Source organism: Manacus vitellinus, unplaced genomic scaffold (genome assembly GCF_001715985.3).
Source record: "Manacus vitellinus isolate BGI_N305 unplaced genomic scaffold, ASM171598v3 scaffold_7_pilon, whole genome shotgun sequence".
Lineage (NCBI taxonomy): Eukaryota > Metazoa > Chordata > Aves > Passeriformes > Pipridae > Manacus > Manacus vitellinus.
In genome coordinates this window covers 3,552,970-3,579,301 of record NW_021940813.1, presented here as the reverse complement: position 1 = coordinate 3,579,301, position 26,332 = coordinate 3,552,970, and the positions used below count along the sequence as shown (strand labels likewise).

The 26,332-nt window shown below is 42.6% G+C and overlaps 2 long non-coding RNA genes across 3 annotated transcripts; both read left to right on the top strand.

Annotated features, from left to right (window-relative positions):
* Positions 1 to 281: 281 nt before the first annotated feature.
* On the top strand, positions 282 to 25,367 carry LOC108641619. The gene is made up of 4 exons (XR_001922154.1): positions 282 to 367; positions 6,496 to 6,746; positions 24,934 to 25,064; positions 25,351 to 25,367. It is a non-coding gene; the product is annotated as an uncharacterized LOC108641619 (long non-coding RNA).
* Positions 8,800 to 13,365, top strand: LOC108641618. Of its 2 annotated transcripts, none has more exons than XR_001922152.2 (4): positions 8,800 to 9,565; positions 12,068 to 12,225; positions 12,465 to 12,585; positions 12,673 to 13,365. It is a non-coding gene; the product is annotated as an uncharacterized LOC108641618 (long non-coding RNA). The 2 variants fall into 2 exon arrangements; XR_001922153.3 differs by lacking the exon at positions 8,800 to 9,565 and adding an exon at positions 11,169 to 11,630.
* Positions 25,368 to 26,332: the final 965 nt, after the last annotated feature.

Here is a 26,332-nt window from a genome sequence, read left to right as displayed (position 1 = left end):
GAAGGTGAGGGGTTTCTGTTGCCTGTGTGAAGGCCCTTTGGTAACTTGTGACCCTCTTGGACACTTCAAACCGAATCTGAGAATGCACAAGTTTTCCAGCAGTCCTCATTTATCAATTCCATTTGGCAGGTGGATAAAGGACAGAGGTTTTCTTCATGACATATCTGAACAAATTAGTGCTCAGTGTCGGTTTTGGCAGCCCCACAGCTGGTCAGGTGGCAGGCACCTTCTAGCAGACCAGCTCTCCAAACTGTGCTTCCAACCTAGACCCAGTGTTATCTCCTGCCCAAGTGACAAGATGGAAAAGGGCAGCAAGGGCATGAAGGAGAAATGAATGGAGTCACCAGAAAGCCTGGGAGATGTGAAGGTAACTGGAGATATTGCAAGGCAAAATATTACAGGGACATGGAGGGTACGATGAAAGGACCAAGGGGACACCTATGATGCCAGAAGCAGAGAGATGTTATTTGGGGTTAAGAAGGAAAGCTTTGGGACATTGAACTGCAGGAAATCAAGGTTCAGTAGTTCTGCACCTCAGGGAACAACTTGTCTTCAGAGCTTGACAGTATTGCATTGTGGTTAAATGTGTCTGGAGGGATTGGTTTATTGCTAGCATGATATATGGATCCCTTACAGATACTTATCTTGGAGGTTGTGAAGGGGTTCAGCTAGCAATGGCAGGCTATAAATGGGGGAGGAGAAGGATGTCAAGTTTAACAGTGAGGAGGAAGGAAAACTGAAATAATAAATATTGATTTGGAGTATGTCACTTATTATCTCTGACTGAACAGGAAAATGTTATAATAATGTGATATTTATGTGAACCATAAATTATCCACGTCAAGCTCTTCTGCATTGGTGTTGACTAATCAACGAGCCATTCTGGGGGTGGTTGGCTTTACTATTCATTCAACAGCTTGAGTTTGTTATTGTATTTCATTGTATTTCTGTAGGCTGCACATTTTTATTAGTTTATAGAGATTTGTGGGATGCATGCCCTGGACTCAGAGAAATCACTTTTGCCAGATGGTTTGAGTCAGTAAGAGACTTGTCCTGACTTCAGTGATCCTTCGATCTGTTCCCTATTGCACCAGGTTGTAAAACCGAAGACACATAAGTAAATCCTGATGATAACAGACATTTTACTAAGTTAAAACCTTTCATGTGGGTTTTGACCATATATATACTGAAAGTGAGTTGTAAAGTGAAGCCAAGCATTGGACATGCAAATTGAATGCTGCATTAACCTATTGGTGAGAAGCACTCAGAATAACAGATGTAGTTTTTGTACCTGAAATTTATTTGGACTTCATCCCTCTCTGACATCGCTTTTGTCGGTACCCAGGGAATTTGTGTATGGACAAACCTAATGAATTTGCTGTTACAATGGGTACATGTGAAACACTTCCAAGAGACGATGTCAGCAGGAAAGCAGGGTGGTGTCCATGACCTAGAGCTTCTTCCCAAGAAACCTGAAACAGCATTGGAACAAAAACGAAAGTGTGGGTTGCACCAGGAGGTTGCAACTCTGTAGAGGACACAGATTGTTTGCTACATGGTGCCACACAGGGTGTGTGTGGGGGAGTTGTGCCCACCCCATACTGTCTCCTTTCTGGGACCTGTGGGCTTCATCTCCTCGCGTGTTCCCCCAAGAAGTGGCCAATTGGTGATTAAGAAAAGTTAACAAATTGACACCACAAAATTGACACCACCTCCGCAAAACCTCCCGTAATAGAGATGCAAAATGGGCTCTGACCCAACCTGTCCTTGCCCTCCACCAAAGTCTCAAGCCAGGAGCTTCCCTTTAACAGGGGGTGTCCACTTCTCCTGGACTCAAGACTGCATTTCTCCACATTCAGATTGAAGTGCTAAAGTTTCAAGATGCAGGATTACATGTTCAGACATTTCATTGCTTCAGATGCATTACAAAGCCATGCTATTTTTGCTTGTAATGTGTTCTTCCTAAGGAACAACATGAAAAGAAAAGTAAGATTTATTGTCCAAAAAACATTCCCCAAGGAAAAAAAAAATATTAACGTGGCAACTTGTGATTCTTAATATGTAGATCAGATGGAGGAAATGTTAGTGATGATGGTATGAATACCAAGTTTTTCCCATTCCAGAGTCAAGAAGGAAAAGTCATCCAAAGAACCAGTGCAGATGTTCACCATGTGGCCACATGTTTTTTTTCTGTGATCTGTTGAACAGATCATATAGCTAGGACCAATACTTTCAGACTCAGTCAGATGTCAGGGCCTTAGTTGTATATATTGAAGAGGATATATTAAAGTTACTTGTGTGTCTTAGAGTGTTATTTCATGCCACTTGCAGAAAGATGTTGTGGGTTTAGGGTACATCTATGTCAGTATTTATTTATATGCAAGCCATCCAGATACATTTTTGTCCCATTTCCATTTTTTTGGAAAAGCTTTCCTCAGATTCAGCAATTACAGTGCCATTCTGAGATGAGTCTAGCCAAGTCTGTTAAAATTTGGGATATTTTCTGATTTTGGCAACTTTTCTGTCCTGTTTTGGGCAACAGGCTAACTGAAGGATGCACCTTCACCTGCTCACAACCTGTGACCTGAAGGAGGATTTCCTTTCACATTTTCCACTCTAAAATTGCACTTTTGCTTATTCAGCATAGGTTGTGAGGCTCAGGCCATCTCAACTCTGTGCAAAGTATGTGGAAGCTGCAAAAGTACATTCACTTCTACTTGAGTTACCTGAATCATGCAAGTAAAGTCCTGAATTGTGCAGGGGCTGTACGTGACTCCTGCAGGTCCCTCTCCCAGGCAGAGTCTGGCAACAGATCCATGACCAGGCACCAGCCCAAGCCTGAGAGGACGTGATTCCTTCCCTCTGGTAGTGGAAAACACTGCTGGCACAGCAGAAATCAACTATTGTATCTGTGTGCACAGGAGGGGAACACAGACAAGGATCAAAGTCAATTTACTGGTGCAAAGTCGGATCGCATCATTAGCAGTAAGAAAAGGGCTGTTTTCTTTTGTTATAAACCATTTCTTTCACGTCTATGACATTCCATTTTTACCATTTCTTCTCTCAAATTTGTAATTTTTTTAAATTTTTTTATTCTGTTTACTGTGAAATTGTGTGCATGTGAATCTGTCTTGTGGTGTAGTTTGCATATATCGTGTTGCATGGGCCAAGGAATGTGCTGATTGAAGACTTTGGATGTGAAACACATTTGAAGGGTTTGATTTTGCATGATGTGTGAAAATCAGATCCCTGTAAAGTTCCACGTGTTAGATGTCTAAAGATGAGGGCATGCAGAATCAGCGACCACCTAAATATGTATTTCTCCTCATCAGATTTCCTCAATTAAGAGGAGAAACTGCAAGAGGTAAATTATGGGATTTAAGTTATTTTCCTTTATTAAAGCATTGCTGCTCTGAGTATTCTGGAAGGGTTGTTTCTACTGATGCTCTTTGCTGTTGGGACTCCAATGCAAGTAACCAGTGTCTGCCACAGTCAGGATTTTTTCTGAATGTTGTTCTGTCTGACATTACACGGCTTTTCAAAAGGATTTTTTGTAAACTTTTAAAACACCAAAGGCTGATTGCTTTGAAATTTTAACAGTGTCAAATATTTCTTCGAAAGTGGGGACAGTAAAATGAAAGCTGAACAGGCACCTCTGCCCACACAAGCAAATTCTTTTTTGCATTTTCAAGTGTTTCTGCTGCTGGTTGCTATTGAAACTTTGAAAAGTCTTTTTAGTGCTTGAAGTGTGACACAAAAGAGGGACTGTTTTATTTTTCTTTTTCAAAGATAAGGAAATTTCAAAATTATTGAAGGCAATAAAAAGGAAAATGAAAAGGAAAACTAGAACAATTTTGATGTTATCAATTTTACAGCATCAGTGTGAAAAGGAAAGTGGAAAAAAAGCAGAAAGACTCTCTCTGTGTATGTATCTTGATTTTGTCAGGTTTCACATTTGAGCTTTTTTCCAAAGATTCTGATTTGCAATAGAAGTATTTTTTCTTTGAAATCCAAATTTTAATTTTCAGGCAGTTTTGAGAATAAATCTGGCTGTTTTTTTTGGAAAAAAGAATCCCTTCTATATATGAAGTGAATTGTCTTTTGCTGTCTAAAGAGTTCTACTTTTGGACAGTTAAATTAGAAATAACTAATAATATGTTAATTTATTATATGTCTTTGATTCCAACAATCCTCCCTCCCTGAGTTATGAGAGAAAATTAACTAAACTTGCTTGCTGGAAATAATTATCTTGTGCCTATTCCTGTAAGCCAAGACCGTCATCTGCAAACATGAATAAAGACTATTAATGTCACATGCACTGAATTTGAAGGAAATTTCTTGCAATATGTAAAAGTAATCATATGAAAATATGTTTGCAGGTTGAGACTGTTTTCTCCCCCAAACATATAATGCAGTTTCCACGTGGTAGCTATCTGATATTATGTCTACTTTTGTTTTAACACAGTGAATACTCAGCAGCAGAGTAATACTGCTCACTGCCTTTTCCTTCTAATATTTTTCATGGCAAAAATCCAATTTATACAGTGCAAATAATCATTATTTCCAATAGGCTGAGGATCTTTCCTGGCAAGAGCATAACCAATGCCTTCTACTCCTACTTATGTCATTCATGATATTCCAGTGATGTGACATAGCATACAAAATCCATTACCCATAGAAGGATTGTGGGAAGGGGGAAGGGGGGGAGAGGGGAAAACAGGGAACATGCCTGGTGCTGTGAGGCACAAGGAATTAAAAGCAAAAAGCAAAGCAGGTGGAAAAAAATAACAACAAGGAAGCTTAATACACTGAAGAAGTATGGAGGGCTTGTGGACCTGGGGAACACTGAAATTGGTGGCTTAGTGGCATCGTTCAGTCCCCACATCATTGTGGGGGAGTTAACTATTGTTAAACAGGGGTTTGCCACAGTCCCAAGCCCTTCCCTAGACTGCTTTTGAGGTACAAAGAAAGGACTTTAGCAGCAATCCCTTTTTTCACCTGGAAACCTGCGGAGACTCCGTGCCAAGCAGAGCTCCTCAATTGTCTTTTGCAAAAAGACTCCAGCAGGATGCTAAAGCAAGAGCATGTTTTCATCACCGACTTTGCGAATGGGAGTGACTCATGTGCCATCTGTTTTGTCCCTCCACCGATCATATGCGCTCCCTGTTTGTGCTGGTTAATGCATTTGCCATCTATTAAAGGGAGAGGAAACTTTGGAACAGTCAAAACAAACACGCCTGAGAAAGGCTGAAGTTTTGAAAGGGGCTGCCTGGAAAGCCACTGCCACTCTCTCCACTCTCTCACTTCCCATTGAAACATGAGGTTCTGGGACAAGAACATGCCAGGTGACAACCCACTGAACTCTGACAGCGGGGCAGGGGTTTCTGAGTGTCTGAGGGATGTCTGATTATGGGAAGCAGAGACTGACAGAGTGCACTAAATGCACCATGTCATGCCTGGGCTGGCAAACCCTGCTCCTCTGTGCCCATTGCTACAGCTCCGTGGTGGGCAGGGAGGGCAGTCCTGCTTCAGAGTCTGAGGGAGACTCTTCAACCTGGAAGGGAAAGGACCCAGTGGGAGCTATGACAGCGTGGATTTGTGAACAGTACAGAGAAGGGGAGCAGGGATTGCTCCAAATTGTGTGGAGAAGACCATTCAACCATTGTAAAAACTGTGAGGGAGGGGAACAATACATGAAAAGGGGAAGTTGGCACGTTCAGAAAAGCCGAGGAGCCATTCAGTATTTATCTGAATGGTGGGACTTGCTGCAGGACGCTGAAATCTTACCTGGGGCTTCAAAGGTGCTTGAATAAATGAATGGAAAAAAATTTCCATCAAGAGCACTAAGATACAATGACAGCACCTCCGGCTCATTCTGCAGTGTAAACTCTGCGTGATGTTGGCACTAAAACCTGGACTCCAAATTACTAAGCCTTGTAACAGACTCAAAAGACTGATGCCAGAATAAACTGGAAAATTGGATTATTGGTCCCTTGGTCATGCACGGGCTGAAATTTTGCCACACTTTTCCTCTGAGGTTATGGTGTTCAGTTAAAGAGCCCACCAAGATGGCAATAGCCCCATCTGAGAAGAAGGGCCATGTTGGGGAGTAGCCAGAACACGGCACATTCCACCCCTTTCCTGAATACTAACATCACCATAATATGCTGGTGACAGTGCTTTCTAACAGGACATTAATAGATGGCATAATTGGAGGAAAATCAGCAACAACTTGAGCTCTTCTTAAGCCTAACATCATGACAACAGGCAAAAAGCATAAGCAGGGCCAAGGAATGACTTAGTAGAGCACAGCCTGCCCAAGGAGCAGTCTTCCCTCGACAAACACCATCTTTCCCTCAGTGCCTTCCTGTCATGCTCTTGTACATCATCCCTTCCTGGTTTTAAGATTTTTATATACAAGTATATTGTGGCAGAAGTGCAAGACATGCTGTGCAAATGTGTTAAAAATATATCTTGGTTTTCCTGTCGTTTCAGGTCCTCCTCAGTGGGCAGCCTGACTCGGTCACATACAACACCCCAGAAAGAGCTCATGGGTTTGGTGACGTAGTTTCATCCTCCCAGCTCAAGCCTAGACATGAGCCAGGATGTGTCACTGTCTTGCTCTAGCTGGTTTATGTTTCTCCTTAATCAGTGAAAATGTTACCTAGCTAAATGGGAATGAGGAACAAACTGTACCTATCACCAGAAAAGCTCCCTCGAAAACAGTTTCCAAACATATGCATGAGGTAATGAGCCTGTTTCCCTGACTATGTGTCACAGCACTCTGTGCTATTCTGGTTGTGTTTCACAAGCTGGCATTGCATTTTATTACTCTCTCTCCTGGTCTGCTCTGAGTCAGTCAGTCTGCACAGTCTCAGGCTCCTCTTGTGAGAAACCACAGCTACGCCGGGCAGCTTCTTTCAGCCCCACACCACACCTCTGGATGGAGCATGACTTTAAGCTCTCTCTACTTTTTCATTTTTCCCTTTCCTGTCTCTAGCTGTGTCTTTTTGCAGCGTGATATGAAACCGTTTGTAATGGGGAAAGGTGCACAAACCTTCCCAGTGTCCCTCTCTCCACTTCCTTGCCAGGAACAACAGCCACAGACACACAGTGGTGTCATTCAGTACAAGGAAAAAGTGCCTTCAGAAAATAGGTGCAAGGTGTTGTTGAGAAGGCTCAGCCTTTTGCTTATGAAATCTCTGAGAGCTCCTTGTGCATTACATCAGCTTTATCAACAGTTTACAAATATCCCCCCCTCTGGAAACATTTGTCACAGTAGATTATTTTATTCAGCGCTGCTGTATGTAAAATGCAGAATGTTAATACTTTATTTGGCTAAACATGCATGATTTGGGAAGACAGGTGAAGTGATGGATTAATCATCAGGCTTTTAACTCTCAGTCTTGTTAGCTGCAGTTTTAAATGTTTATTTGAAATTACAGTGTGGGTATGATGTCTAAGTGGAAGCTTAAATTAAAGATGCTTTTACTTTTGGTAATAAGCTAAAGGATTGATTTAAAATCTGTCATTTTCTCTCATACCTGGATGTTCATATAGACTTATCACAAATAACTCAATGACAAAGCTACAGCTACTACATTTTCCTTCTGCTTTCTATGAATGTCTCTAAGCCTTGACCTACAGAAGCTTTCCTACTTATTGTAGGAAAGTAATTTTACAGACAAAAAAAATTACGGACATATGGAGACATGGCTATGAGTCTTTGGCATGGAAATAAAATGAATCCAATTTTGCTGCTCTCATTGAGTGGGCAAATCACCCTTTATACATCTCACAGCTGTTCCAAGTCACCTTCTTCAGTATCTATTCATAGATTTTGTGCTCAAGACATCTCGACTTCAAAGAAATTCTTCTGAGGACAGCACACAGTATTGTCTGGGAAGATAGGGGTATTCCTGCTTTGAATTTGTGCTGTGGAAGAGAGAGGTGAATATTAGTTTTGTCAGAATGTCAATTGAACCAAAAGAATGGAAAAATGTTCATCTGATGCTGAGCCAAAAAGGGTATTTTTAAGGATACGTTGGTGAAACTTAAATGCTTTACTTAAATGAAAAAGAGATTTTTCATTTTGGGAGTATTTAACCCTTTAAACCTTTTTCTGCTCTATATTTGTTTAGATAAATAGTGTTATTTCAGAGAAATTGCTTGCTTTGTTGTCAGACAGAAGATGTAGGTGTTTCTGAAATGAAACATTGATCAAGCAGCATCCAAACACTGTGTTTTGGTGTAATATTCCCAGTACTTTTCCAGCTCTATTTCACAACAAACTTTTTAGTTCCCAGGGATGTTTTGCCCAGTTGAGGCAGAGGCTGGTCTGGGTCAGTGAAAGACAATAAGCAGAAAATCCTTCCTAAAAGAGTTAGAGACAAAAGAACATTTCGAGAAGCAAATCCTTCTTCCTTGACTGGTGCTGGAGGGAATCTGGTGATTAAATGGTCTTTAGTGATGCTGGATGATGCTCTTCTATATTCTACTCCCGGGAACTAGCGTTTATTATCTTTCAGATATGAGGAGAGGTACAAAAGACCTGTGTTGCTAATTGGTGTAGCAGCTGGCATATAGTTATTTGTTGCCAGAGATGTGCACTTTGCATTTAAGGGTTCTAATGTTTTAATTTCATTTGTGACGGCACTGTCTAGAGGCAAAAGCTGTGATGTTTGTGTTCAGGCCCAGCCTGTTCACAGCACTGAAGATTCACCTTGTCTGCCACAGTATATTTCCCCATCCTTGGGTAATATAATTACCCTGAATAAGGAAAGGAAGTGTGAGGAAATCATGCTGAGCCTCACAGCAGCTTGGGGGAATGATGCTGGAGCAACCTCATAACCACTACCAGTGCACTCACCTTAGCTGATGTCCACTTTAGCATGACTTTGACAGGACAAACTCTGGAAAACAGCATTTTCAGGAGTAAAACAGGAGATGAAGGCTTGCCAGCGTCTATCATCTGACAGTAAGTAAGTAAACAAGTTGGCGGCAACATCTAAGATTATCTCCTCTCTGCTTGGGACTGGGTTATATTTCAGCAGAGCCTGTGACAGAAGAGAAGAACTTGTGTTTATTTTTATCTTCAGCTTTCACATTGGTAGTTGTTTTTGTTCCAAGACACTGCGGTGCTTGGAGCTGGACTGGGCTGGAAGGTGTTTGGGTCCAACAAAGGACTTCTGGGGAGTCACATTGCTGTGAGGCCACACAGACACCATTCCACAGTGTAACAGCATCACCTCCAAGGCAGCTCAGACACGCCCTCTTCCAGAGCATGTGGTTTCATCCTGTCACCATTTGCCTTCCTTGGAAGAATTTCTTCTAAACTGCCTTTTATCTGCTTTTCTCCTTCTAAATCTCCATTGCAATTGTTCATAGTTGGCTGTGATTAGTTTGTATTTCTACGGCTTTCCTGCACTGAATAACCACCATTTTATTTTAATTATTGGAACACAATAAGAAAAAGAATTGGGAAGAAAAGGAACAAGCTGTGAGACTATCTATTTGCAGCATTGGTTTCCCGTGTCTACCAAGTTTTTCACTCACCTAGATAAAGGTATTTTATCCTACTCATTCTTATTTGTTTTCTTGCATCAGAATCCTGCTTTGCTTCCTTCCTTTAACTCTTTTATTTATGTAATGTTCCTATTGCAATTTACTGAACTGGAAGAGGATGTTAGAGTTCAAGCTCAGTTTTGGTCTAGTCTGAGCCTCTGTACTTTTTGGAGGACAGGATTTCTTGGGTAAGTGGATTAGTGTCTGTCTTTGTGCTGTTCAGGGCTTCATCAAATTGCTACTCAAATCATAAGAGATAAAACCTTTGGCAGTTAAAACTACATATTTTTGGAACTGCTGCCTTTTGCATAACACACACTTGGGACCTCTAGTTGTTATCTGAGGTCTGAGAGTTTTATCGGATTTATTTTCAGACTTATAATAAAGGGATAGACTCCATTTGGGAAGCAAATTTATTGTCACCCTCAATGGCCTGTTTGTCACTGTGCACAGGAGGATTTTAAATCTGCACTTTAGAAGATAAGAATGAACAGAAGTTCTGCTGATTGTGCTCCCTTTGGCTCCAGGATTTTGTCCAGACATCTGAGCTGTAGAAACAGGGAGGCAGAAGCAGATTGACCACGTTGTTTTATCAACCACTTCAATGTGCAGTATTTTGAGTGAAACCCTGTCTTCCCGCTACGTTGCTCCTGTTCCACATCTGCTTCCCGGCCTCACTCGTGTGCTGCTCTCAGCTTTGCTGCAGGAAACACGTAGCACAGTGTTGATCACAAACATTACTACAGACTCTTTTATTTAGCCAAGAGCAATTGCAAAATGGGACTGTGTCTGCCAGACAAACACATGGTCCAGGTCAGAAATAGGTTAATTAAAAGGAGATAAGCAGGGCAGGAAGTCCTGAAATAGATAATATTAGTTGGCATGATCTTGACTTTGAAACTTACTTAATAGTTTTCCTTTTCAGAGAGTTTATTTATGTTCTAAATCTTATTCTTTTGAGCAAGGAGGAGAGGAAATGTGATTAAGTGAGATTAAGTGGCTTTTAATTCACATTTTTTCTCTTTCCAGCTGTATGCCTGCTACTCCTTGTGTTGAAGTCAGTGCTCTTGCATTCAGTGGGGACAGAACCAGAGCCTGAATAAATAATTGAACGCAGTTCAGTGAAAAGTGCTCCATGTGGAATTTCAGAATTGTGATGACACTGGATGTAGCAAACTCTCATTTAACACGGGCAAAAGACTGTGTGTGCTAAAGCACAAACCTGTACATTTGCTTAATTAAAGTTCCTAGAGTCAAGGCAATGGGGAGGGGTGAGGAAGGCTGGGAGGGAGAGAGGGCAGGAAGCCTGTGGTAGCTCAAAGCATTTTGCCTGAGGACAGGAGGCTGCATCAAATCTCTCCCAAATCCTGTCACCTTTTTCATGGGCAGGATTTGTGCTTGCAAATCCATGGCCAAAGAGTTACCTCATGGCTTATGCAGGCACCCACATACAAATTTCAGGACTTGTTCACCTTATCCACACTTAAACTCACTCATTGTAGTGGTAACAAGTCCTCTTTATCTCTCTCATTGCACAGAGAGAATATTTGTGTTCTCCTAAAAGTGGGATGTGCCCTTTGGTGACACAGACAACTGCTTGTAGGTGGCCTATAAGGGTGGCTCAAAAATCATTAGAGAAAGCTATTAATGAAAACAATTTTCAAAGTGTACCTTCAGGGGGATGCAGCATCCGAGCAGCAGCCACCTGTGGTGCAGGGGCCGGGGATTCAAACAACAAAGCATGTGGTGCATCTGCACCAGGGTCTCAGGACACTGAAGAACACCAATTCACAGCCTTGTCAGACCTGACACAGCCTTGTCAGGATGTAGCTATCCTGACTGGGATGTCAATACTTTCTGAAATGGAAAGGCTTATGTAGCCCAATGAGACAATGAAGAGATGCTGACTGCCTGGTTGCCAAATGCAACCTTATGTCATAGATCTTTCAGACTTGAAATTTGGACTGGAAAACTGTAATTCCTCCAGCCACAAAAGAAGACTTTATTTTCTCTAGAAATCAGATCCTTTGTGAAACGAACTTCCCAGGGCTTTTTGGCAGTAAGTGGTATGTTTTTCACCGAGTTGCATTCTTCATATATTGACTATGCTTACCATGAAATTACAAATACATTTAACATTAAATTGGCCAAATTTCACTATCAATTTTCTGATTTGCACCTTTGAAGAAGGGTCTTACAATGCTTAGTGATTGAGCAATAGAATGATAGAAGAAATTCAATGCCAATAGATGTAAAATGGTGCATATGGGGGAAAGAGCACTCTAGCTACATACAGAATGAGAGTTTCTAAATTAGCTTCTGATGTTCAGGAAAGAGATTTTGGAGTCATTACTGATAAGTCCCTGTGAAAATCAGTTCATTGCTCAGCGGTGATCAAAAAGATTATTAGGAATTGTCAGGGAAGGAATAGGGAACAAACAGAAAAAATTAGTTATGCTACCACATAAATTCATGATTTATTTTTATTCTGCATATTGTGCAGTGAACTCATCACCACAGCTTGGAATGGAGAGCTGAAAGTGTCCCAGAAAAAGGAAGAAGCAGGCTCAGTGAATGGAATGACTTCTCTGTGAGAAAAGGCAAAATATACTGGGTATTTTCATCTTGGTGAAGAGATGAAGCCTGATAACATCATGAATGGTAATGGGTAGTTGAGGAAAGAGATTAATTATCATTCCTGACAATATAAGAATAAGGGCTGATGAAATAATCAGCTGGGCGTTTAAAAAGGGAGCACTTCATCACCCAGCATGTGGTGAAGTTGTGCAAGTCATGGCCACGGGATGTTATGGAGACCAAAATAATAAATGGGTTCAAAAGCTGATGGGGCAGTTTGGCAGGGAATAAGGCCATAATTTTCCGTTCAAAATTATATTGAGGATGAAACCCCAGAAGTTAATGTGTCACCAGGAGCAGGAGAGGGCCACTCAGTGCCTGCATTACTTCTCATACGCTTCACTTGAGTGTTTCCTTCTGACCACACTCAGGATATGGAGCCAGGTGAGTCCTTGCTTTTCAATATGGAGACAGTATGGATGTTCTTCTGTTTTTAAAATATATGACTGAGGTATTTATTTTTATTTGTAGGCTTTTCCACATCTTCCATCTCTGTCTGACATGGGAGCCCTAAACGTATCAGTGTCTGTCCCTCACAGCTCTTCAAAATGTCAGAGAAACAGCCAAATCCCTATTTACAAGGGGATCACTGTCCTAGGAAGGGTCTACTGGGACGGGAAAGGCACTGAGGGACTGACAGCCACCTTCTTCCTCCCCATGCTCTGTGGTGCCCTGGAGAAATGGCCATGCAGCACCTTGCCATGCCAGCCCTTCTCCTGCCAGTCCTCCCAGAACTTGCCTCCTCTGGGCTGCATCCAGTCCTTATGACTAAGGCACAGTGAGAGAGGAAAAAAACCCCTCAGTGCAGCAAAGCCCTCAAGTCCTTAGTCAACATCGAAGCGAAGCCTACGTGGTTTGGTCAAAATCCAGCAGCACATCTGTGGAAGAGGTGGGAGCTGGATCCAACCCTCTTCTGACTTGGATAGTAACCTGTAATTACAGCTGTCAGACTGTAAGACACCTAATATATCCTTCTTCGATATTCTTTTTTCTCTTGGTGTAATGTTTTCTTGTATCCAGCATGCTGCAATTCTGGGTTTTTCCCTTTACAGCAGTTGGTTTCTCGGCATAGTCCCTGACCACAAATACTTTCGAGTGGAACAGCTGGCTCTAATGTGTGCTCTAGAAACGTTACTTTCTGCAATATTCCGTTTTTCTCCCAAACAATATTTTTCCTCTCGTGTTTGCCCAGAAAAGCTTGTAAGCTGATCAGCGTCTGAAGCAACAAAGGGTCCATTTGAGAACAAAGGCTCCAAAAGCCACATAAATGATTTCCCAGAACTCGAGGTGGTTGCAGGGGAGATAGTTTGCAGATCAGCCGTGCACATGGGAACTCTGCAAGGCTGCCTCCCTCCTCTTTCTCCGTGCTGCCTCTCCCCACTGGTCCTACCAGTTACCATAACTGCAGAGGCATTCTCACTTTGTTTCTTCACTGGTGATCCCACCTAACTTCGTGGTTTTTAGTTCTCCTTCACTTCTAGCCAAACCTATTTGAATGTTCAGAGGAGGAAATATGGCAACCCAGTTCCTTCTGTTGTTTCTCACTGCCATTACAGCTGCTTTTTTCAGAACTACAGGCTTAGGAGCTGTCCTGCACTGTGTGAGTAAACAAACCTTCACCTACTTAGAGAGGGAGTACTGGTCTGCAAGAAAGAGGCTGTGTACTCAGTAAAGTGGAGATACAGGACGAAGCAGGAATGTTCAATGTACTTTCAGGCATGGGCAACATGAAAAGGCTGCTGAACTCCAGAGAAAACTCTAGCACTCTTCTGGTATGTTTGCAATACAGATGATGTAAATAATATATAGCTCCTGGAAGGAGTGCAGGAATATATAAAGTTTTATGTAGGGGAGCGCTGCACGCATGTGGGAGATTCAGAGGCAGCTACAAATCACGGGCTGGATGCCAACCAGTGAAATGGTGCCCACAGTAAACGAGGCTTGGGGACTGAATTACTTAAGTAATTAAAGTGGATTGTGACTCACATGCTGAAAGGGTAAATTGTGCACTGCCACAATCCACCAAGTTATTTAATTTTGGAAAATCAAAACTCCTCAGTGACGGGGGAGGAGGATTTATTATTCTATTATTTTATCTCTGCAAGCCAAGCTGTAGGCAAATATGATCACGGTTTTTAAGGGTTTGCCTGAGCAGGGCTGTCTTGTTGGCCAGTCACTTCATCATTAACAGAAGGCATGGAGAAATAGAGCATGATTCAAACATGTGAAAAAATGTAGCTTAACCATTTTAAATCCTTTAGGGCTTTTGCTGTTGAGAAGTGAACAAAGCTATGCATACTTTCAGGGGCCTGCTGTCCAGCCATGTCTGGCTGGTGGCTGTGCAAGGTGGAGCTTCCTCTGCTAAAGTGCTCCCACCCATCTCAGAGTGGGCACAGGAGCACCAGATGGAGAAACCTAGAGTTTCAGCTTTCAAGGAGCTGAGGCTGAAACCCCACTCGGCTCCCAAAAGCCTGTTCCATAGATTTCTGTGGAACCTATCAGTTTGCTTTTTGGACCTGGAGACTTGCTTTTCCAGCTCTGTTCTTTGGGGCACACGTGGGATTGAGCTGCCTTGTCTCTTTGCACAGCCACTGTCCCAGACCCCCTTTCTTCTTCGCTAAAAAACAGAAGGTAGAAGAGAAGGTCCCAACTCAGCTCTTACCTCCCATTCTAGCGAAAGGTGTCCCCTGAAATTTGAAATGAGATGAACTCTAAGGTCCCTTCCAACCCAGGCCATTCTATGATTCTGTGACTCTCAATTCAGCCTTTTCATAGTTTTCCTCCCTCCTTTCAACCCAGAGAATACACCTAGTGTCTTTTTCAGTGTTAGAGTCTGCAGCCATTCTTTTTTTTTCCCTCTGCTCATCCATCCATTTAATGCTTAGCATGACCATGAATATTTGCCATATGGGCCTGTCTCTTGATATTTTAATCTGCCCTGAGTTTTGGGTCAGTAATAAGCAATAAGAACAATTATAAAAAAATTTGTCACACTTGAAATAAAACAGAATTATTTATTTTATTCCTCCAAGGCCATATTCTTAATATAGCTTCTTGGACACCTGAGAAAATGCTTATACTGAGATTTTCCTCTGACTCTGTTGAAATGATGCCAAAAGGACAGAGATTCCCTCTGTAATCATTTGTCTGCTTTTCATGCCATTCAGCACACAGTAAATATGGTGAAATAGAGGAAAATTTTTTGTGTTGCTGGAGGTCAATAGAAATTTCAATAATTTTAGAAGAGGTGTGTGGAAAACTAGTTGGCTGGGATAGTTGCACCAGGGGGACCTCGACCACTTTGCACAGTAGCAAGCAGCCTCTTTGAACCCTCCCCAGAAATATCTCTCAGCTTGAAGTCTTGTCTTTGGTGGAGCAAGACTGCTGCTGTGCTGCAGCATCCCCTTCCCCTTGCTGTTCCAGGAGCAGGGTGGTTGGACAAGAGCTTTCATTGGGATGGAGAAAACCAGAGGGATCGACTGAGAGAGCTCTGAAGGAGTGAGGGTGCCACATTTTGGGGTTTTCTGAGTCTGCGTGACCATCTCTTCAATACTGATAATCCAACAGACAGCTACAAAGGAGGCACTGACTTTGTCTGCTGCTTTTTCAGGTGATCACAGGGGTCACAGCCCTGGGTCACGCCCTCAGTGAAGCTGAGTTGGGATCTGACCTGGGGTTCATGCACAGCAGGGAAACACCATGAGGAGTGGGCTGCTGCCAGCACCTCCCCAGGAAATGCTTCACAGAAGTCAAAGGGATCAGGTTAGAAAGTGAAGCAATTTAATCACCGTCTTTTGCAGGAAATGCTTCCACAGATAATTTTGTCCTCGTTTATTAAAACAATCCTTTGATCTGAAAAGGAAAAATCTCATTTTATAGGAATAGTGATTTCTGGAAAAGGTATTTTGAACTAATTTAGATGTAGCTGGCAAATTTTAATTATAGATGAACACTTGCTTTAGCACTTTTTAGTCATATCTTACTCCTCTGAAAGCGTGGTGGATCTGAGTCAGCAGGATGCACAGCTGACTCCAGCCTGGGCAGAGCAGACTCTGCAGCCTCCAGATGTTCTGCACTGTTTTCTTTTCAGTGGCCTTGTGCAGCTCCCTTGGAGAACTAGGTGACATACAGATTAAGACTATTCTTTTTCAGAAGGGATAATCTAGATAACAAAAATGACTAGGAAGAGTACAATTTCTGCAGGTCTGACTCAACAGCATCTGCTTCACTTAAGGCACTGAGAGATTATTGAACTAAGACAGGTGTCCAGGTTTCACTGAGGAAAATATTTTAGGCTGTTTTCACAAGGAATAATAGCTGGAGGAACAAAGTTGTCTTATTTTGAGGGAAACGACAGAGATCAAAACAAAGAAAACACACAAAGAAAGAAGGGCGTGTGATTTTGATGTCAGCTTTTATGTCTCCTTTTTTGAGCATATTAGAGGTTGGTGTTCTGGACATGTACCTAAAAGACTGACATTTTGGAAAGAAAGGAAGGGACAGAAAGAAGAAAATCTGTACCTTGGGTACAGAAACAGGGGTTTACCATGCTGTGGAGAGGTGGAAGCAGATTTATCTCTCTCCAATCTCTCCCTAAAACCACAATGTATGCATGCTATATCCACATGCTCTTAAAACACTAGAGGTGCATATGTTTTTGACAAAGGTTTAGTTATTTTACCTGTCATTGTGATTTATGATTCTTAGAAAACATAGAGCTTCAGCTGGAAGAAAAGAGAAAAGCCACATGGCAGACTATTGCCAAACAAACAAAACCACAAAATATAGATGCCAAACAGCTTCTACACAAACAAAGGGGCAGAAAAACAGCCTCATCCTCCTTTGATACATCTACCTGCTCTTATGAAAGAATATGTACCTGGCTTTTAACCTCCCTTCAATCCTTCTGAAGAGACTGGCTCCCTTACAGCCTGTGCTCAAGGTATTTCCTAACACCTTCATGTTTGATTAAGATCTCAGTTTACAGAAATAAATGTGTCTAACTCTGTGAATAACTCCGTAACTGGCGTTAATTTTAGGTGCTATCACGTATTTTGAATAGCTGAAATACTGTGGGATGGAAAGTGTCTGGGTGGGCAAGGACTGTCATGACTCAAAAATGGCCCTTTCTAGAGCCAGTCAGGACTGAACCCCCGTGTCTTGCTCATGGAGCACCTGCTGTTACCTCAGCCCCACGATGGCAACCCCTGGAGCAACCTTTGCCCAGACAGACAGAACTTTGCTCATTTTGGGTCTCCCAGGTGGTGGGTGTGGGGTGGCTCCTCAGGAACCTGCGATTACAGTAAGTGTTACATATTTAGAGGACGTAACTGTCACAAAGTTTTAAAAGCCCTGTGTCTTTTTGAAAAAGTAAATGAGGAAAGAAATAAAATTCCATAGCTTTTGTTAGAGAGGGAAAACTCATTTTGTCTACTGTGTAAGCATTTAATCTAATGCAGGCTGCTGAACTGCACGCCAGGAAGATGGGACAATGGAGAAGTGCAAGGGTCCAGGGACTGACAGTAGCCAGGAAGGTGTCTGGGGCTGCCTCTTGTCATTCCTAAATTCCTCTGCTTCCATGTTCCCCTGTCGCAGAGAAGGTCTATGAATGGCTTATCAAAGTGGTTTTTTCAGTCCTCTCTAAACCAGATAATTGTTGAAGAAAACAAGTTACTGTCCCAGCTGGCCACACTCAGTTCCTGGAGGCTGAGGTCTGTCCCAAGGACTCTGTGATGGCTCTGGGTGCTCCTCACTTGGTGTTTGCTGAACCATCACTTCCCCATGCTGGAACCAATGTATATTTAAAATAGGAGATGGCATGTTTCTTCTCCTCCTCCCCCTTTTCACAGTTTCTCACAAACACGCTTAAACAGGATGATCAGCCTGCACAGACTTGTCCAGGTCTGGAAATGTGAGTACTTGAACTCAGCTGCTGGTCCTGTCACAGGACAAATCAGCTCCCTTGTCTGTCAGAGTACAAGAGCACAAGACCTCAACTTGGCTGTACGTGTTTTCACTAATGTCTTTTGAACATCTATTACAAAAAGGGGCTGTGATAGGTTATCTGTGTGCTCATCCATGATAAAATTAGTAACTTAATGAGAATTTACCATGGATGCGGTAGGTCTGATTCCACACAGGAGAACTTGGGTTAATTGATTGTGTTAATCACATCCTCCCCTACTCATCTTAATCCCTACATTTAATTTTATTTGTGTTGTGCAGATCCCTTGAGGAGCTGTGCTTGATCCAAGTGCAGTCAGACTCAGTTAGGTTTCTTGACAGGCCAAGGGAAGTGGAAGAATGCACTGAGGATACTGCTCAATCCAAAGCAGAAGGGACAGAAGGGGAAAAAATGAAAAGAATTCCAGATGCCAAATCTAAAGTATAAGTCCCAGGGCTTGTCATTCTTGTAATTACAAAATTACTAAATAGATATGACTGTTTCAGGAAATAAAACAGATGGGAGCGAGCTCTTTCTCACTGAGGGGTGTGAGGGACGTGGCACTACCTGCTCACATACTGCTGTGTTTTCTTCTCCCAGAGAGTGAGTTTCCTTGCCCATGTAGCCAAACGAGGGTGGCTGGGGCTCAGTGCTGCTTCTACACCGTGAACAGAAGCTGAATGGCAGAGTGCTGATGGACATGAACCTAAACCATACCAGAGAGTGCACTAATGTGGGAGCACTATGGGCAGTCACACGTGGTGTTTGAGCCCAGGCCCTGTTTGGTTGGCTAGGATTGATGGAGCTCATGGGTTTCCAATCTGTAGGCAGTACACTCTTATTTTGTGAAGGCTCCAGTAGGGAGAGACTCCTAGGTGGGAATTTCAGATCCATCTTTGAAATTTGTCATTCCTGCAGCTTCAATTCAAATTCTTAATGTTTCTCTAACACAGCTTTTTGTAATATAATTTCCCTCAGCCTTAATTAGGGGTTGAAGGACATTAGCCCAGCAAAGTCCTGGAGGAACAAAAAAACCCCCGCCTAGTCTTTTTCTCCATCATTTTTTGTAAGCGAAGTAGTTAGCAGGGATTTAGAGCAGGTAATTTTGCCCTTGACAATAAATCAGCAATCATTTGTGATGAGACAAATAGACATTCAAGCTGGGCAGAGAACAGCTGAAGTAGAACCTCAAGAGATTATAAAAGAAACCTGCTGATGTGCAGGTTTCTGACTTTCCGGTGTCAGCATTAAGTGACACTATTTAGGTTAAACAAACCTTTTTTCTGTGTGAATAAAGCTTTGCTTCCAGATGCCTTTTTTTGCACTTGGTGAACAAGACATGAGAATTTGTGTGGACAGATATAAAGCTGTGTAGTTAATCAGCATGTCTGAATATCAGCCATCCCCAGCCACCCAAGTTTAGCTGGTTGTAGGAATCAATCAACTTACAATACAGTTATAAAAGCACAAAGTACAGAATATATAGACCAGGCACACACTGTTGATACTTATGAATAGGGTAAAAAACCCAACAGCCTAAGGAAGTGCTGATTACAGCCATCCCCCTGGGGTCTGGAATCCAAACATGGGTGGTCACAGGTGCCAAAGGTGTGTTGCTCTGCAGCGTCTTGGGGGGTCAGACAACAGAGCAGGGAAGACTTTAAACAACACAATGTAAATAGGTTTTTAAGCCACAGAGATCTTTATATTCACACAACTCTAGCGGAAATCTCCTTGCAGGACCTTCACAGAGAAGATTTTTTGCCACCAAACCCCAGGAACACCCCAGAGGTAAACAGACTGTGGCACTGCACACCCTCTTGGCCTCTCTGTTATCCCTGTTAGGAACAGGCTCCCTCTGCCACCCTCCCATGGAGGGGGAATGCTCCAACCCAGCTGCCCATGGACTCACCAGCAGAACAGGTTTCCTGAAGGTGCCCTGTGCTCTCATCCCACAGAGAATTTCACTTTGGAAGTCACTGCACAGCTACACTTTCTCCCTTCAGAAGTACACAAAGCTGAGGGCCAATGCACTCAACATATTTTGCAACAGACTTTAGAAACTCAACAATTTTTAACTTCAGCAAGGTTGCCTTTACTGATGATGCATTTACCCTTGTTCTCTCCAGGCAAGTCTATTAAGGCACCGATAACACTTAATCCTTGACCTGTTCACAGATAGATAAGCAGGCTGGTGCCAGGTCTAGTCTCCCTAGCATAGAAGCATAAATTATAGCACAATATGAGAAATTCCTGGGGATCTGAGCAGTTCATATAATCCCAGTGGAATTGATAAATATGCTTCAAGATATTCCTTGTGTTGTAGCGATTAATTTGTTTTTATTAATGTACCACATCTTTGAATGTTGTAATCTCATCCTAGCTCCAGGAAATTGCTGTGATCTCTTCTCCAAAGCTCTTAAAATGTTATGTTAGTCACAAGTCTATTACTGAGATTAAAACACTAAGAGAGTAAGGGGCACAGTATGAATCTGGTGAAGAGGAAGTTTACAGCTACAAGACTGCCAGTTTTTCTGGGGGAATCATATGAGATTTAGGATAATTTTTTTCTCCTGCCAACACTAGATTAGAAGACATTCCCATGTTGGCATGCAATGTGTGAACTTCAAAGGGAAAGTGTTTTGAGTAAGGAGAGAGTGACTAGAGTTTTCCAAGAGGAGTGCCCATCCCATGAGCACCCTAGGCACTTTTTTTGAAGTAGACGTTTACATGTTTCAGCTATTTTAGGCAACACCGGAGGACTTGCCAGCTTCTAACAGACTGCCCAGGGAAGTGACTGAGTCACCATCCCTGGAGGTATTTAAAAAACATGTAGACATGGCTTAGGGACATGGTTCAGTGGTGGACTTGGCAGTGTTGGGTTAATGGTTGGACTTGATATCTTAGAAGCCTTTTTCAGACTAAGTGATTCTGTGATTCTCTGGGCCGTGAACTGAAGTGAGAGACAAACAGCAGCTTTCCTCAATGTGGTCCTCACCCTCCACTGCTCCTGCAGAGTCTCTGGGACAGCAATCCTTGCTGCCTTCCCACCCTGAGGCCACTCTTGCACTGGCAGGAATAGGTGGTTGGGTCTTTCACCCAAAGCTGTCCCGGGCATCTGAGGTGGTCGTGCAGCTTCTTGCTCTCCAATGCACAGTCTTGCTGCAAAAGACTGTGGATGAGGAACTACTCACATTTTAAATCCTTCAGTTACAGGTTTCCTCAGAGTCTCACTTTTGAGCAGTGAAATTTGGTCACTGTTCAGTGCTGACCTACAGTTCATGCCTATGTTGTGAAGATGGCAAAAGTTGGTCGAAGGTCTCCATTCACCACCTTTACAAAAGTCCAAATAACTGCTTTGCCAAAATTGCACTGGAAATAGTAGGGTTTGTCTGAGGGAGAGTGGGAAAAGGAGGGTATTGCTAAAAGTTTTCAGGCAAACTAGAAAGAGGATGTTTTGTGAAAGTCAGAGGAAAATTGTTATTAAAACAGGCACGTTTTTCTGGATCTTCTTTCTGAGTTTTTGGCTTCTGAAAAGCAGTCTGTTAATTAAATGAAAAAATGCAAGAAGAAAAGGAAGTTCTGGCTAATCCTAGAGCTGAATGTGGATATGATGGCTGTCTGTAATAAAACGCCTTGTCTCCTTCCCTCCCTGCCTGCTCTCTTCCCTGCCCTTTCCCTCTCTCCCTCCATTCTGAGTATGGATGTCACCATAGATTTTGCAACTGTGCAAATTCTTGTCCAGCAACAATTTCAGAAAACCCCGACTGGATGACACAGTAATGTTAAAACAATGGCCTTTGAATTTTGGCTGAGCTGATTAAAAGAAAATAACTTAAAAAGTGCTTTAAAAGCATTAGTGGATTCAGCCTAGCCAACAACACAACAAACAACATTTTTATTTACTTAGTCCTCCTCTTTTTAAATGACTTTTTCCATTGAAATGTTTGCTAATTTAAAGCAGGAAAATCACCAGCTATGCCAGTATAATTTGCATCAATTAGTCACCCAGAAGTTGGTGCAATTCTATTTTGATCATGCAAAACAGCAATAGCCTAAGGGTCTGTACAAAAAGGGACTAACACACAGCCATAATATATTGCTAAAAATACCTCATAGGTGAGCACATATGCATAGACCATAGAGTGTTCCTTCTCCCTGAGGAGAAAGGTAAAAAGGTATCTTAATGAGTAGATTTGTAAGGGTTTTTTTCTTTTTTCGGGGGAAGGTGAGGGGAGTGTTTCATTGGTTATTTTAATGACATTTAAACATGAGCATATTCTTGTCTAAAACATACAAGGGAGAAGGACAAGAGGATAAATACTAATCAAGTATAAGCAAACATTACAATTATCAGTTTCTTCTGCCTAACGTTTCCCCAGTTACAACTGAAGATATTATTCTGATAAGGACAGAGTAGTTTCTAGTCTAAGCAAATTTCAGGACTCTGAGAAGTTACAGAGCTGGCTTTAGCTTTTTGCCATCCTGGCCTGGGACAAAATCATTGAGCCTGAGAGGGGTCAAAGTGTGGCTCCTGGGAGGAAAGAAAGCAGTGTGCATCTCCTCATTCCTTGGGAACATTTTGCCCTTCTCTTTGTTATTTGCAGCATGAAGAACTATTGTTGCTACAGATGTAATTGCAATTTTGGTTTTGATTTGTATTACCTGGAAATCAAACTGGAGCCTCCAAAGGGCAGGAGGGCCTACATGGCAGCTCTCTGGAGTCTCAATGGCTACAGTGTGTCTGTCTATATGGAAAATATTTATAAAACATGCTTGCTATGAGGACTAAATGGCAACATGGGATGTCTGCCAATAACCTCAAATCTGTAGTGAGAAATAATTCAGTCTGCTTGCAAGCTGATTTCCAGCCTTCCTCTCCTGTATGGGCTGTTGATTTGCCTGTGATTTACTAAGAGTAGGTACAAAACATATTTTATTAAGGCAACATCTTCCACTCTAATCATGGTTCTTAAAATAACATGCCAACACTTTACTTACTGGCTACCCAGCATGTTTCAGGCCTACTTTTAAACTTAGTACACTGTTGTAAGTAGAGGTCTTCATCACTGCTGGCAGCTTTCAGAATCAGTCATTGCTAGATTTAGCTTCTGCTCTCCATATATCATCAAGTATCTTGAAGCCAATTCATTACCAGAAGGCTGATGTGTGTCCTTGATGCATTTTTCCAGCTTATCTAAGTTGTTGAAATTGTCGAGAAATGAGCACTTAAAAGTGAAAGTCCACAGGTATCAAGCTGAGTTTCAGCTGTCTGGTAAGTGAAGATTCAAGTGACATTTACCACTTACTTCTTATCAATCCCTGTAACAGAGATGACAGAACACCTCCTTGAGAAAGCCCTCACTGTTCTCACCAAAAGCAAACATGGAACTACCAAAGTCAGGCATGGTAGATGTTTCCTAGTCTGTTGTAACAATGCCACGTGTGGGTTTACAAACCTGTAGTCCTAAATATATGTGAGTGTTGCTTCTAGCTGCATGTGGAGCAGAGCCTTCGAGGCTGCAACTTTCAGACAAGCCGTGTTGAATGGTGATGTGACATTAAGTGTGATGGGAAGAAGATGAGCCTCAAGGGAGCTGTAGAGTTGCCCAACTCCTCATTTAGCACGGGAAATGAATAAATGTCTAACCTGTGCACGTGTTAAAGATTTGCATTGCTAAGGTGCTGGCATGCCACATCTCCTCGGACTCAGCAATGAAGGTTCTAAAGGCTGGCACCAGTACTCGGTCAGTCAAGTTAGGAACTCGCCCTGCATTCTCTTCCTGTTAGTCTCTGCTTTTAGTTGTGTCTGCAGTCACATCCTTTGTTTGTACAGTACATGACAGTGATTTTAGGTGTTTGCACAAAATGTAGCTTTCAGGTGTAAGGACTGAGCATGAAGTAGACGGTTAAGCTGACCTAACTGTGGGCTGCTGCTGAAATGAGTGGCCCCACTCCCCTTCCCCTTGTCCACAGAGCAAGACCTCTCACTCCTGCTGCTTCCTTTGCACTGGCACTGCTGTGTGTTCAACCCCACGATGTGCTGGTTCAGAGAGTTCAGCAAGCAAAGCCTGAGTTGGCTGCTCACATGATCGCAGCAGTGCTGGTTGTGGGGAAAATGGTGAAGAAGTATTGCTGGGGAGATGGAGGGTAGACATACCCTTTTTTGCAGCAGAGATGTTTCATTGCAGTGGATTTAGGATTAAATGTCACCCTGCTGGAGTGCAGATAGCATCTCATCCACAGGAAGTACATGGGCTGCTCACAGGGAAAATTACTAACCCAGTTGTTATTCTCTATGTTTATGGTCAGGAAAGTCTGGAGTTCAGTGGCCACTCAAATGGTGATGCCAGGCTGTGTCTGGCCTGTGCCAGGGGATATCCACATTCCTAAAGGCAGGTTGTAAGAGATAAAAATCACACAGTTTGCATGATAAAAATGCATCATCAGCTGCAGGTAACACTCTGATGTCTGCATCTGTACAACCTGCAGAGAGGAGCCTGCAGGAATGGGAGCATCCCCAGGGCAGCATCCCTGCTCTGTGCCTTGCCTAAGGAGCTGGAAAGCAATGAGAGTGTTTGAGTTCAACATAAACTGCTCAGACTTTCCAGGCTCTGGCTCTGGCTCTTGCAGCTGAGACAGGCCCCGACAGCATTTTAGCTGGATGAAATAAAGAGAGCAGCAACTGGAGCCAAGCCAGGATGCAGTTAGCTGAGAGAGCGCGCTTCCTTTTCATTTTTATAAATTTGTTCCAAGATGGTTTTATTAAGCTTATTCTTTCTTTGCAGAACGCTGGTCTAGTTTTCAGAAGAGTTGGAGGCTGACTGGCAAACCGTTCCACCCGTGAAGCAATGTTGATCCCAAATTCCTGCCTGCTCCTGTGAATCCCAGCTAGACTTAAGATTGGAATGTTGAGGAGGTAGGGGGATCTCCCCTTTGAGATGCACAAGGACTAGCTCAATCCTTTGAGACAAGCTCCAGCCAGCATACCCTGTGATTCAGTGGGGCACTAGGTGGCCTTTTACAGAGTCTTCTTAAATGGGTAACAACTAGGAACAAGAGAGGACCTAAAAGCCAAGCAGACTTAGGATACCATAACTGCAGCATTGCCATGGTTGAGTTCCCTGAAATTAAAATAAAGGAAGGCTTCCTAGAAATCCTGTTGTGAAACCAGACTTTCTTCTGTGCTCTTATGGCTGGTACAGGCTGCAGAAACACTTCCTGGGCACACCTGAACGTGGGGAATCCCCAGGAAGTTTTGGGTCATCCGTTGGCACAGACAGACAGAAACTGCGGAGCTGGAGAATACCTGCAGCCTCCCAACAGCCAGACTGAGGGAGAAAGGAAGATCCTGGTGGAAGAGCAGCAGCTGTTCCTAGATTATGCTGCATGGAAAACAAAGTTGCTGCTACGAGAAAATTAGAGGCCAGAGTGAGGATGCAAAACAATGTTGATATCAAAGAGCTACAGACTGAAAAAGAAGAGTTTGAAAAAAAAAGTCAAAGGACCAAGTGAGGGGATATTCAAAGGAGGAATAACAAGATATTCTTGTGTGCTAAACTCAGTGTGCAGGTGAAGCCTTGAGTTTAGGTATGGAACAAAGGAAAAATGTGGGTTGCAGGCACACACTGAAAATATGAACTATATTTTCCTAGAGGTCTCACCCCTAAGGCCAGGAGAAGTAATGGGCAGGATGGCACTGTGGTGCTGTTGATGAGAGCATGTCTCTCAGTATCCATCATAATCAGGGCTTTGGAAACTGATCCTTCAAGCTGCTCAGTGTTCCCAGTGTCACCAGACATCACAGCCATGGGAGCAAAGAAAAATTCATAGCAGATTCAGGATCAGGCACAACAAAAGCAGGGATATGGATTTCTGGGAGCCTCACTGTAGGGCAGAGCACATATATGTTGGTTAACAAGAGATTATTTAAATCTGCATTGAGATCACGGGCAAAAGCCAGAGCTTAGGAGACGGAGTGTGGTACGAGTGAGGAGACTTAAGTAAATTGTATTGATGCAACTTGAGTCAATTTGTATTTGATTTGGTCAACAAGCCTAAAGCTTGTATAGATATTTGTATTTCAGAGGGATAATGGATTACTCCAGGTTAGGTCAAATTGACTTCAGTTAAGGTCAGACAGGTGCTCACATTTGGGCTGGACTTGTTTGTGAAGCTGCTGCCCCT